Raw genomic sequence first — 13,104 nt, 5'->3', positions numbered from 1 at the left:
ACTTGATGACGTTTCTATAGTCAAAGTGATTACTGGCTAATGAGCAACATTTAAAGGGCAGTTTTGCTGTGAGTAGCAACTTTGTGAAAGCAGCAATGTGAGATTTAGGTTGGATAGAGTCAGATTCTGCTCTCCAATACAATGGTGGAAATCTGGAGTAACTCATGGACTTCAGTGCAGTTCCCCTGGATTTACACCAGTGCAAAGGATGGAATTTGGGCCAATGTTTCCCAATTACTTGATATTAAAATCACACTCTGAGGGTCCAGTTCTGTTCTATGTAAATGAGGTGCAAATGCAGTAGAATCAGTAGAGTGAAAACTGGTGCAAGTGAGATCAGAATCGGGACTTAGGCCTCTTGCTCTCTCAGGGCTGGATTGTGGTGGGTCCTGGAGTGGGTTTGCAGGGCACGTCCCCCTTCTTTGCATGCCTTGCACAGTGTTGGGCATAATTGCAGTCCCAGTGCTGTCCTAAGTGCACGGACTTCCATGCTAGATGAAAGCCATGCAAAAGGAATGTCAGGGGGAATTAGGGCAATGGTAGAACAGGCCAGCAGCAGAGGGGAGTGGATGATCTCTCCTTCTGACAGCTGGTGCACTGTGTGTCCACTGGCAAGCTCCCTTGAGGCACAGTGCCTCCTGGTGTTCACACTAGGGCAGTGCAGTTCCATGTCTCCTCAATCTGGGCAATGTTTCATTGCCACCCTCTAGCCCTCATGCTCAGCTCCAGGCAGAGGAATGGGGACTGGCATGTACACCTTGTATGCAGTAGGTTGTAGGACTCCTACTAGCAGGTCAGGCTTCTGTACCAGGTATGGACTGGTTACAGAGCTTCCTTCTGCGGGAGATACACCAGAGATGTGTTTATGTTAAGACACTTTAATGTACTGCCAGGTCTGGCTGAAGCTTAAATAAAGTCTGCTACACACCGCACCAGCTAGTGGCTGACGAGTATAACACAGTTTAGCATTCCATTACCTCTCCCCGTTTAAGTTCCACTTTCCTACTATTTACAAAATTTACACTATCCTGCTATCTTTGAAGTTCAGTATGTATCAATCTGTTAAGTGTCTCTGAATTGTACTGGTTTTCTAACTACATGACTCAAATGTGTAACTACTTGGTCATCTGGCTGTCCACGAGTTGCAACAACTGGCTGTGATCAGTTTGGAATCTTTGCGTCGTCTTCTTGTTCCGCATCTGCCATTTGTAGAGTTTGCTCTGTTGATCGTTCGTTCTGAGGAACAAACTGTAGATGTTGATCCATTGTTGGTCTTGATTACAGATGATCTGGATGCTAAATTCTTTTTTTTTTTTTTTATATGACAGCTGGAGCTGTCCATCCTTTTTCTCCATCCAATTTGACACAAACACAATCATCAGGTTCTAGACCCGGCAGGTCTTTGAGTGAGATCTGCTATAAAAGTGTTTGTAAGCTCTTTTAGCCTTTTTATCTGATTTGGCTACTCTCTTCATGCCTGGCCACTCTGGAGATAGATTCTTTTCCAGAGTCAGAACAGTAGTTCTGATTTGTCTTCCCATCAGGAGTTGTGCTGGACTGTATCCAGTAGCTGCTATTTGTGTTGATCTGTAAAACAGAAGACCAAGGAATGGCTTATCCTGTTGTAGGATTTTCTTGGATGCCTGTATAGGTCTCTCAGCCTCTCCATCTGCTTGTGGGAAACGTAGGCTGCTAGTAATATGATCAAAATCATATTTCATTTGGAATTATTTAAATTCTGCTGCAGTGAATTGCGATCCATTGTCCATCACTAGTTGTCTACAATACCAAAATGAGCAAAAGTGCACTTCAGTTTCTTTATAAGACGGCAACATGTTATGTCTTTCAAGTACATTATTTTTATACACTTGAAAAATAGTCCACTGCTATCAGGTAATGATGTCCTCTGAATTCACATAAATCTGCAGGTAATCTCTTAAAAGGTCTGTCTGATAGGGGTGTTTGTACACGGCTTGATCCAGCATTGTCTCTTAATTTTATCTGTACTAGATCTCCTTTCAAAAGTCCAATATGATCAAATCCTCCATCAAGTTCCTCCACCTTTCTTGCTAAGCTAATCATGGTTGCCACACTGCGACTGAAAAAGTTGTTGGTCTTTGATCTCTTGATCACATGCAAACCTATTGTCTTTGTAAGAAGTTTCTGTGGTGAGCTGGCCCCTGCAGTTCAGAATACCTCCAGGGTTAATCAAGGCTGTGTTAGGTGATTTCAGCTCTGGGAGGGGTTGAAGGTGATTTAAATCCCTTCTGAGAATATGATCCCATCTGCTCCTGAGTCACTTTTAAAATCAATAGTCTTTTCCATTAATATTCAGTTTCACTCTCCAGGCAGGCTCCATATCATCACACATCACACAACAATGGCTCTTGATTGTAGTCTGTAATCATAGTTAGCTCTCTCACTGCATTAATGCAGCAATCAGCTGTAAAATGCCCATATTTTGTGCATTTATTACACATTTAACCTTTAGTCACACATGTCTTGAGCTATGGTGTCACGCAAAAGAGACTCCTACCATGTGTTACTGTCAAGCCAGATGGGCAGAGACAGATTGCCTCCCAGAGGTGGTTCTCTCTGTCTCCAAGGCACCGAGATCATTACTCTTTGGTCAGCCCTTCCCCAATATCCTCCTTCCAACAACCATGTAGTAGAGCAAGAGAGGTTGAGTGTTTCATGCCTCCACATATTTTCAAGTCATGGGAATGTAAGACCAAAGATATCAGGCTGGCAAGAGATAAAACTCCATGGGACCTAGCCAGGCACTCTGATGAGAGCCTGCTCCAGGTAGGGTACAGAGCCACTGTTATCTGGGGAGAAGAACTGAGCCTGTACAACTCTGTCCCAAGGCCATCCTGGGATAAAGCCAGAAGAAAAACACACATTCAGCTTATCAAACAAATGGTGTGCATCAAATGTGGGTAGTCTATAGGAATAATCATATAATGGTTAGAGCATAGCTCTGGGACACAGAAACCTGGGTTCTATTCCTGGCTCCACTTCTATCTTGCACAAGTCATGTCACCTCTGTGTGGGCGGAGATGGGGGCTCTTGAGGGTAAATTCATTATTGTAGGCAAAGCTCCTTGAGCAGTTTACTTGGGAGGCACAATTGAAGACCCAAGCATTATTGTTATTATATGTCGGTTGGTATCTCACCCAGGAATGATATAGAATGATTTATTTTAAACTAATGAATCTGTCAATTAACATTAGGTATCACGGTTTGTAGGAAGTGTACAAAAATACAGCGTTCAAAAGAGCATTTCTGTTGAACCTGGTCTGGAAAACGTGTGCTTCCCTCCTGGAGGGCTCTGCTCTTCCTCCCTGGGGTTTTGTTTCATAGGTTTCCATTATCTGAAGCAAGGGTGCTGCTATTCACTCCTTCTCATGCTACAAGCGCAAGGGACACTCAGTGAAACCAAAAGGCAGCAAATTTAAAACTGGTCAAAGAAAAACCCTTTTTACATAAGGCACACTTGGTCTGCAGAACTCTTTACCACATGACATCATTTAGGGTAAGAACTTAGCAGGGTTCAAAAAAGGACTGGACATTTCTATGGAAAACCATGATATTCTGAGTTATAATAGTGATGATTAAAAATAAACAAGAGTATGGGGCATAAACCCTCAAGCATCAGGGCTGGAGCCAACTTCTAACTAAAGGGAGTTAGGAAGAAACTTTCCTGGGGGGACAGTTGTTCCGTATCTGCCTATTGCAGGGATGCTTGCACCTTCCTTTGAAGCAGCTGGTACTGGCCAATGTCAGGGACAGGATATTGGGCTTGATGAAACCACTGGTCTGATCTGATCTGATAATTCCTATTTTCCTATGCACGTTCAGGATGAAATGATAGTGGAACAAAGCTATTCTTAACAGAGGAGAGAACCTCAGTCATCCTCTTCATCCTTCGCCCAAGCACCAGCTGTTCACTTCCCTCTCCCTTACACTGGGGAGTGTCTTTTACGTCCCATCATTTGCAGGATTCCATGCCCAGATCTAGGTTATTGAGGGACATCCTGTCCTTTCCCCCCCCTGCTTCACAGAAGAACCTTGATTCTTAATAGAAAATTTAATTACCAATTTTTCCTTTTTTTTTCTCCCCGACCCCCCAATCAGAGCTCTGAGTGACTCTGAAGTGCTCTGCACATCTATTATTCTGAGCATCTTTGGTGCACAGGGTAATGTATCTAACTCTCCATCATAGAATCATAGAAATGTAGGGCTGGAAGGGACCTCGAGTGGTCATTAAGTCCAGTCCCCTGTGCTGAGGCAGGACCAAGTCTACCTAGACCATCCCTGACAGGTGTTTGTCTAACCTGTTCTTAAACCCACCAACCTTCTAATTCCTGGGGAGGAGGCTAGGAGACATTGCACTTCTGTATCACTGCCAGAGGGGACCCAAAACCCTCTTTTGACTCCTCCTTGCCTGAGGAGGGCTTTTTTTTTACCTTTTATATTCGTAAGGTGACTCTGCCAGACAGGCATTTCTGCTGCTTGTTTGTCTGACACAGCAATGCCCGAATTTGGGCCGTCATTGGATACCCAAGATGTAACTATCATTTGCTACTCCTCTTTATTGTTGATGCTGCTCTTTACTAGCCCTAAACAGTTAGTCCTCTCAGATGTCACCAAGAGATGACTAAGAGCTGAATCTGAGAAAATGCATCTGACATTACTGTGAAGTCGCTGCTGTAAACTTAGTAGACAGTCATATGACGAGTCATGTGTGAAAATTAGTAGACCCCCAATAAATTCAGTGTGTATCCTATAATCCTACTTGAAGGGCAGCTGTTATATAAGCATCAGTAAGTTTATACTGCAATCTCCTGGGAAAACACTGCAGAACCCTTCTGTACCAGACAGGTTCCCCTTTAGCCAACAAGACAGTCCATCAGCTTTCACTCTGCTGCAAAAACGCCTGAGCTCAGCCAAATGAACCTGTGATAAAATGTGTATTTAATTCTTGCAGGGAACTTTCCGCTCATCAGTTACTGGAATAACACAAACTGTGCTGTAGTAATCTCTCTCGCTGTGTCTTTTTCACTCCCTCTCTCTTCTTATTTTACACCTACCAGTCAAAACTGATGACTGATATTGGAGACTTAGAACAAAGTGCCTGCTTCATGATGAATGGAAAGTGCAGAAGGAAGACTTACCTGGGGGAAAAAAACACCACCAGGTCTGTTTTGTAACTGCTGAGAGTTTAATGCATATGAACACTCAGAACACTACTACGTGGGGGTCGGATCACAGACTTTCTGAACTGCCCTCTGGAAGAGGCTGAGTTGCAGTCCCAGGGCCTAAGTTTCCTCACCACAGGATGGTCCTGATTCATGGTTGAAGAGGCAGCATGGACTAGTGGATAGGACACCAGCCTCAGGCTGCAGGATCCACCGTTGACCTGCTGTGTGATCTCATGCAAGTTGCTGCACTCTGTTCTCCCTCCCCCCTTTGTCTTGTCCATTTAGTGTAAGGTCTTTGAGACAGAAACTGTGTCTGACTGTGTGTTTGTACAGCGCCTAGCACCATATGGGGCCTCTAGTTACTATTGCAGTACAAATAAGAAAAATTGGCTCCACTGAGCCTGCTGCAGCAGCACAAAGGGGATGAAGGGCAGACAGAAGCCTTCTCCTCCCAGTGGATAGCACTGATGCAAGGGGTCTTTCTTCCAGAAACTCTGTGCTCCCTTTGCTGCAGGGGGCATAGCGGAAGTATTGCAGAGTGACTCTGTGCCTTGGCCCCAGATGTAGGGCTCCTTGCCACCACCCTGTAGCGGAGCTCCAGTTGTTCCATGATAAAACCTCAGGATCTGTTACAGGGTTGGTTGAGGGGTGTGGGAGGGGAGAGGTTGATAAGCACGCACTGTCCCTCCCCAGTCCCTTCCCCTGTGTGCATCCTGACTACAGATGGTCTACAGTTTGTCGTCTGACTAAAAAATCATTTTCTGGACAAAACCAATATTTTTGCAGAAAAAAAATACATTTTGATTGAAATGTTCTGATTTGTCAATGAGAAATTGCAATGATTATCGCTTTGGCATTTTTGGTCCCTTTCTTCCCTCCCTCTGTCTGCCTTTTTTCCTCTCTTCCACAGTGGGGGAAGGATAGGAAGGAGGATGAAAGGGGGATATGTTCGGGGTTTTGAAACTTCCCAACCAAAGGACATTTCAGTTTCATTTTGTAAGGAACCCAAAGAAATTTCCAACGAGATTAAAAAAATGTTCATTTCGTTCAGTGTTTTTCAAAGGAAGTATATAGGGTTTTTCAAACCATGCTAATCCTGACCCACAGTGCGGGCTGTCCAGGGGGGCCAGGGAAGGAAGACAACTGACCCAGTCTTCCATACAGACACAGGGAGAGTGCGCTCGGGAGAAACTCCCCGTAAAGATCTGCAAAACTGACTGATTCTCCTTCAAAACCCTCCTTAAAACTCTCTTCTGCCACGCGGCCTACAAACACTGGACAATGGTTAGGCTGCTGGTGTGCTGAGATCATGCTGACCACATTGTCCCATATTTTAACTCCCCCGTCTGTCTGTATCCGTCTGTTGTCTGTTGTCTTATGCGTAGATTGGAAGCGCTTTGCAGCAGGGACAGTCTTTGTGGTCTGTTTGTACAGCATGTAGTGCAGTGAGGTCCTGGGCCATGACTGGGGCTCCTGGGTGCTGTGATAATACTACTACTGCTAACAGAAAGAGCCATTTCAGGATGTGTGACTCTTGCGGGGGGGCCAGATCTGGCTGTCCATTCTAGGCAGTAGGAGCTCTGTGTCCACATAGTAGCACTCTCCTTAAATTCCTTGCTCTGCTCGCCACTTACAGGTGCAATACCTGTGCTGTGTCAGATCAACCTCCTTATCTTCCCTGCTAATGGTCCCCCCTCCCCTCCTCCCTCCCCCATCACTGTGCAGAGAGACAGCTTAATCCTTCAGTGCTCACTGCATTTGTCTGTGCATTGTTCCCCTAACAGGTGTTTGTTTGGAGGGTTTCATTATATTATCGCACTGACATAAATTGGCGCACGGCAGACAAATTAATTTAATTGGTTTGTTCATTTAACTGACCTAATAATCATTAGATTTCCCCGCAGCATGTGTGTGATTTCTATTCATCTGACAGTTTGTTTCATGATCAGATATTTAGTTCAAAGTGTTTAAAAAGAGAGGCTGCATTTACAAATGCTCTGTGAGTTTATTGCAATTATCTGATTAATCTGGAGCCCTTTCATTTGTTTCCGTAGGTTTCACTCCCTCCTATCACCACGTTTGTATATTTCAGCTGGGAATATTCTTCAAAATTGTGAAAACAAATCAATCCTGTATAGGCTTAAAAAAATGATATTGACATGCACAACATCCTACCCCTCCCACCCCATGTTTTTCTTCAGTAGTTTGTTATGGCTGAAACGCATGGAGCATTTAACAGACGCTGCTGCATTTTAAAACAATCTTAGTCAAGAAGATTGGAAATCACAGTCTAAACATAGCCCTGAAAAAGAATGAAAGAGAAAGTCAACAGAGACTTTGAGATGGTGTTAAACATGGTGTGGTTCCCTTTAACCACAGAAAATAACCAAACTGCAGACTGTACGCTTGGGATTGACAGACCGACCCGTGTATGAATGAACGAGTGTTACATTTATACAGCACTTTTCATCCTGGGATCAAAAAACACTTTACAGACTCTGTGCAACTGAGCCAATGTGCAACCACTGAAGGCAACCACCCCGGGGCAGAATGCAACAGCTGCTTGTGCCAGCCCAACACACAGCACCAGCCAACTGTTGTGCCCATTTTTATTTAATTCGAGTGACGGGTGGGATTTGGGCATTATCCTCGGACCTGGATTCTGCTCTAACACCTGGTGCAAGCCCATTTACTTCAGTGGAGTCACTTTTGATTTACACCAATCTAAAAGAGAGCTGAATCAAGCCATTTGGAACTTGGACTCCAGGGGCCCCAGTGCTGCAGGGATGGAGAGACGGGCAATGTGGTAGTGACAAGACTTGAGGGATGGCGGGAGTCATGCTATGTGTCCCCAAGCTGGCTGATGTGTGTGGCACATGCAGCCGTGTATCTAGGGGACGTGCAGTTCTTTGGAAGAGAAGATCTGAAGGAGCTCAGCACCTAGGCATGTCTGGAAATAGGATAGGAAAATCCATTGGTGAGATATAGTCTGAGATAGGTGCCCAGGCAGAAATCTGAGCTCTGGTTCAGAGGTGGAAGGTGACCGCTATTACCACCATGTCATCTGTATCTCAGTATGCATTCTGTATAGGACCATGGAGACATTCTGTGATGCAGGCACAGCTGAGCTCAAAGGACCGTAAAGAGAGCAAATCCAGGCAAAGCTGGAGGAAGTGGGGTCATCTACAAAGCAAATGGATGAGCGGTGACGTGTGGACCATACTGTGTCCATTCCACTTTTCCCTATTGTCCTACTGGGCAATTTGAGAACTCTCCTGCATTTGAAGAGCAGAGCTGGTTCCCAACTGTAGCTCTCCCCAGTTGCACCCCGTTGAAATCACACTCTGGGCGCAAACACCTGTGGTCAGAGCCAGACCCGGTGCAAGGGGATTCGGTAACACTTAGACTTCACGGTGACAGGCACTTTATAGCTAGAGAGTGACATATCTAGCTCAGCAGAACATAAACAGTGGTGTCAATTACACACTGGGAGCTGGATTCTCCAGTGCCCTGTACCTCATGCAATCATTTACACCGGTGAAAGCGTGAGACATAACTATTCTGAGTTGGTAGCATTTTATACCCACATTGCCCTGGTGTAGATGGTGCAGGGCACTGGGGGGTCATGCCCAAGGCGTACCAGGTTTGGATGGCCAGGTTTCAATGGAAGTAAATGGTAATGTCATGAAACCTTCACCTGTTTGGCATAAAAGTTAAAGTGCAAAATGACAGAGCCAGGAGAGGAGCTGGTGACAAGTGGGAGGCATTGCATGTGACTTACCAGCCAGAGGCAGATGAGGGTATAGCAGGAAAAGCAGCTAATCCTAAAACAGCCCCCACCCCACAGCTCACATACAGACACGCTTTATCTTGCTCCCACATTAGTTGTCTTACTTGCTTCCTCTTTCTGCCCCCTTATGTTTCTTCTGCCCCCTCAGCGGATGCTAAGTTACATTAATTTCTCACTCACCCATTTTCTGATCAGGTTAAATCTGCCATGCAGTTTTGGCCCATAATCTCTGCCAATCAATGGGAGGTTCTATAATACATTCACCCAGGATGTTTCCTATAGCTCTGGTCTGAGCTTAAGAACCTTGCAGTCAGGAGTCACTGCGGGAAAGCAGTCTCACTGCCTGTGTGCCAGCTTCATTAATGAGCAGATCTCCAAGGTGAAATAAAAAAGTGCATTACAAGTAAAATGCTGTGTTGCTCTCCTTTACCTCCTGCAGTCACTGGAGACCTTTGTGGTCAATGCGCAAGATGGATCCTCTCCCTTTTAATTAGCATTTAAAAGTATTTTATTCCCCACACAATAATATGGAGCTTTCCATCTCCCAGGTTGCTCCTTGAAGTGATTTACAATTTGGAAACATCATCAGGTTTGCTGCAGCCTCACAGACTGGTACTAAAACTAACCCTCGCCCCGTGCATCTGGTGCATTAGTCTCTGCAAAGAATATCTCAGGACTTTATTACAGTAGGCTATCTCCCATGCCAGAATGTTTCTGACCTTATGAGCAGGACTTTGCCCTTTCACATCAGTGAATGGTCTGTCCAAAACAACAAAAATATTAAAAAGGAGAAGAAACTTATCATCTAGAAAATCCTGGGATGCATGAGATCTGAGTTCAGTTCTGAGCTCCCCAACAGACTAAGTGACCATGGGCAAATCACTTGACCTCTGTGTGCCTCAGTTCCCAATCTTCTTGTTAGTTGTTGTATCCTCTTCTCTCACCTTTTTCCTTGCTTGTTTTTTACACTCTAAGCAATTCAGGACAGGGACTTTCTCTTCTTCTGTGTATGTACAGCACCTAGCACTGTGAGCTCCTCATGCTTATTGCAGACCCTAGGCACTGCTGTGATACAAATAAATACATTAATAACAATAATTCAGAAATAATACCTGCAGTTTCCCAGCCCAGCAGCACTGCAAATTTGGGAAGACATCTCCCCAGATGATCCATTTCTTGACTGAAAAATAGCAAGAGACAGTGATTCCAAAAAAACGTAACTCATCCAGGAACCTTTGCCCCTTGGCATTTGGCAGGAATTAAACTGAAAAACTGCTTTCAGGCTTGATCCCACAGGTGCTAAGTACTCCCTACTTCCATTGATAGCTGTTCTGTATCTATTAGGGTCAGAAAAAAGTACTTCAGAACTGCAATGGTTCTCATCCTTCCAGGGACCTTTGCAACTGCAGTGAACTTGGGAAAGCTCCATCGTTCTCATCTCAGCCTTTGGCTATGTGTCTTTCTTTTCCTTGCAATAAAATGTCTTAGTTATGCCATGCAGCTGCTGTCTGATACGAGAGAGATTGTTTTTCAATATCATCTAACGAGCATCCCACCAAACAGCCCTTGCAAAGAACAAAATTGTATTGGCTCTTTCTGTTAATTCTTTCCCCATTTAACTTTCAGTAGGTGATCACTGGTTGATTTCTGCATTTATCAATGCCATCATCAAACAAAGTATAAGCCCACATGTACCTAGCAATGGGTGAACCTTGGAAAGTTTAGAAGTTTGTTTCAGAAAAGCATGTTGGACACACTGATGACCTGACTATTTTTGGTCTAGAAGTCAGTCTGAGGAACATTCTGCATGCTTTTTCTAGTGCTTCTTGGTGTGGGCCTACTTAGCAATCTCATTCCCACCCAGTGTGGTATGTGGAAGTCAGTCTGAAGAACATTTTGCATTTTGGGATTGAATGACCGTATGCTAAGTGAATAGGCCTTATTTGTTATGTCAGTAGATCCTCATGTAGTATCTGACAGTATCTAGCCTGGTGGTGTGCTAAGCTTCCTGCTGCTATCAGTTTATCACTCCCACAAACTGTGCACAGAGCAAATCTATACAAAACCGCACTCAGATGATTGTTACCTCATTCCGTACCACCCCTTTTCTTGTTTGTTTGTTTCATCCACCTGTTACATTTGCATTTTGATTGTAAGTTATTGCATGAGGCCTAGCGCAGTGGAGCACTGATCTGACTGAGGCCTCTAGGCACGGCTGTAATGTCAATAAATAAATAAAAGAATAATAAGGATGATTGCCGAAAAGAAGGAAGCAAAGAAGTTACTTTTGAAAAGCCAACCCTGTCCTGATAAGATCTCCTAACATATCAAGAAAGTATGGAACTCACTCATGGGATTATGTTCAAAAGTTATTCTCAGTTTATTTACTATTGAACATTTTCCTTCTTTTTTCTGAATGCAGATGTTTGGCTCTTCCCTTTCCAAGATGACCTGGAAGTACAGAAGTTGGAAATATAGTCTCCTACTTTTCTACTAATGGTTAAGGGTCAGTGTGATGGGGCATCCAGGCAAGGAGGCGGTTAATGAGGGCCTGTGGCCCCAATTGGCCTCACCCTGCTACACCTGCATCAGATGTCTAGGGTGGAGACGGACGTTAAGGAAAAAGCCCAGCTCAGGTGGGGGCTCACCAGGAAGGAGAGCAGAGCGCTACTTCTCTCTCGGTGAGGGAAACCTGATTTTAGCTAAGTGTGTGAGACAGCTTGCTGCCCACATGAGCCTCCAGGTGGAGGAGATGACTAGGCCCAGAAACACTGACTAAGTACTACGAGGACTGTCTGTCTGAAGATAAGCCTTGTGTTGGGGTCCTGCTGAAGACTCCTCAGATGACCCTGTCTTTGAGTTCATAGTATTCCTTTATTTTGAGACTTCAATACCCTGGAAGGGGTGGGACTCAAGTGTGTATTAGCTCGAGGGCTAAAGCATCACTGCATTGGACTAGTAACAGGTGGCAACTGACAATCAAAGACCCCATGACTGCATGAGTAGTGCCCTGTTGGGCCAGAAGAGAGTACCATGGAAGCAGGCTCTGTCACAGCCAGATTCTGACATCCTTATGCTGAGTGCTGCATTACTCTGCAATGTAACATACCCCTCAGCATGAGTAAGGGGGTTAGAATCTAGATCTAAGCAATGCTGTTTACCTGCATGGTTAGACGCTGCTGAATTTGGGATGTGTAGGGAGCTGTCACTGGGGCATGGTGTTGATTTATAATTTCAAAACTACTATATATAATAATTCTTAAAAATGTAAAAAACATTTTCAAGCCTCAAAATTATTTATGTTTGGTTCAGCTCTGAGTATTGGGTGAAAGTCCATCAAAATGGTTCTTGGTCCTACAATCAACTGTCTCTGAGTATAACCTTCTACTGACCTGAGTGAACTTCTCCCCCCACCCCAAAATCTTACCAGTTGTCATTTATTAATCACATGTCTCCAGTCCAGAGCTTGAGAACTTTAAAAGGCCAGAGAGTTGTTAGTAAACATAACAATTTTCTCTCTTCTTAAAAACGAATTTCGAAGGTACTCAAGTAATACCATGATCCTCTCTTTCTGAGCTGCCTGTAGATAGAATTTGGCTGTGTGAACTAGCATTTTCCACATCTGCATGGTATTAAATATTGTATCCAAGTGTTCTTTCACTTATCTAAAAAAACTCTTCAGTATTTACCTGTAGTACAGATCAAATCGGATGCACCCATTTATAAGAAGCTGGGATACATTTCTAGCCACAAATGGGCCACATGTTTCTTTAGCCAGTCTGTCTGTGAATTTCTAAAGTACTGTAGTATCTAAGTACCATCTACAAGAATCACTGTAGTATCTAGGCACAAGAATTAAAAGGAACAATTTTCTGGAACTCCGCACCACGCCAAATTGCCTCTGCCTAATCTTTATTACATTCATTGGGGAACCTGGTTTATTTCAGATTAGTCACATCTGTCAAGACCCTGTTCATGATCTGAAATGTAAAAAATAAACAAAATCAGGTTCCTTGATCATTAATTATATCATTGGGATATGATTAACCTTGGAGAAAGATGTGATCCTTGAACCACATTCTTGGTATGGGACTATGTCTGGATGGTGAG

This window comes from Trachemys scripta, chromosome 10, assembly GCF_013100865.1.
Source record: "Trachemys scripta elegans isolate TJP31775 chromosome 10, CAS_Tse_1.0, whole genome shotgun sequence".
NCBI lineage: Eukaryota > Metazoa > Chordata > Testudines > Emydidae > Trachemys > Trachemys scripta.
The sequence above is the reverse complement of the archived record's forward strand: the minus strand, read 5'-3'. Positions refer to the sequence as shown.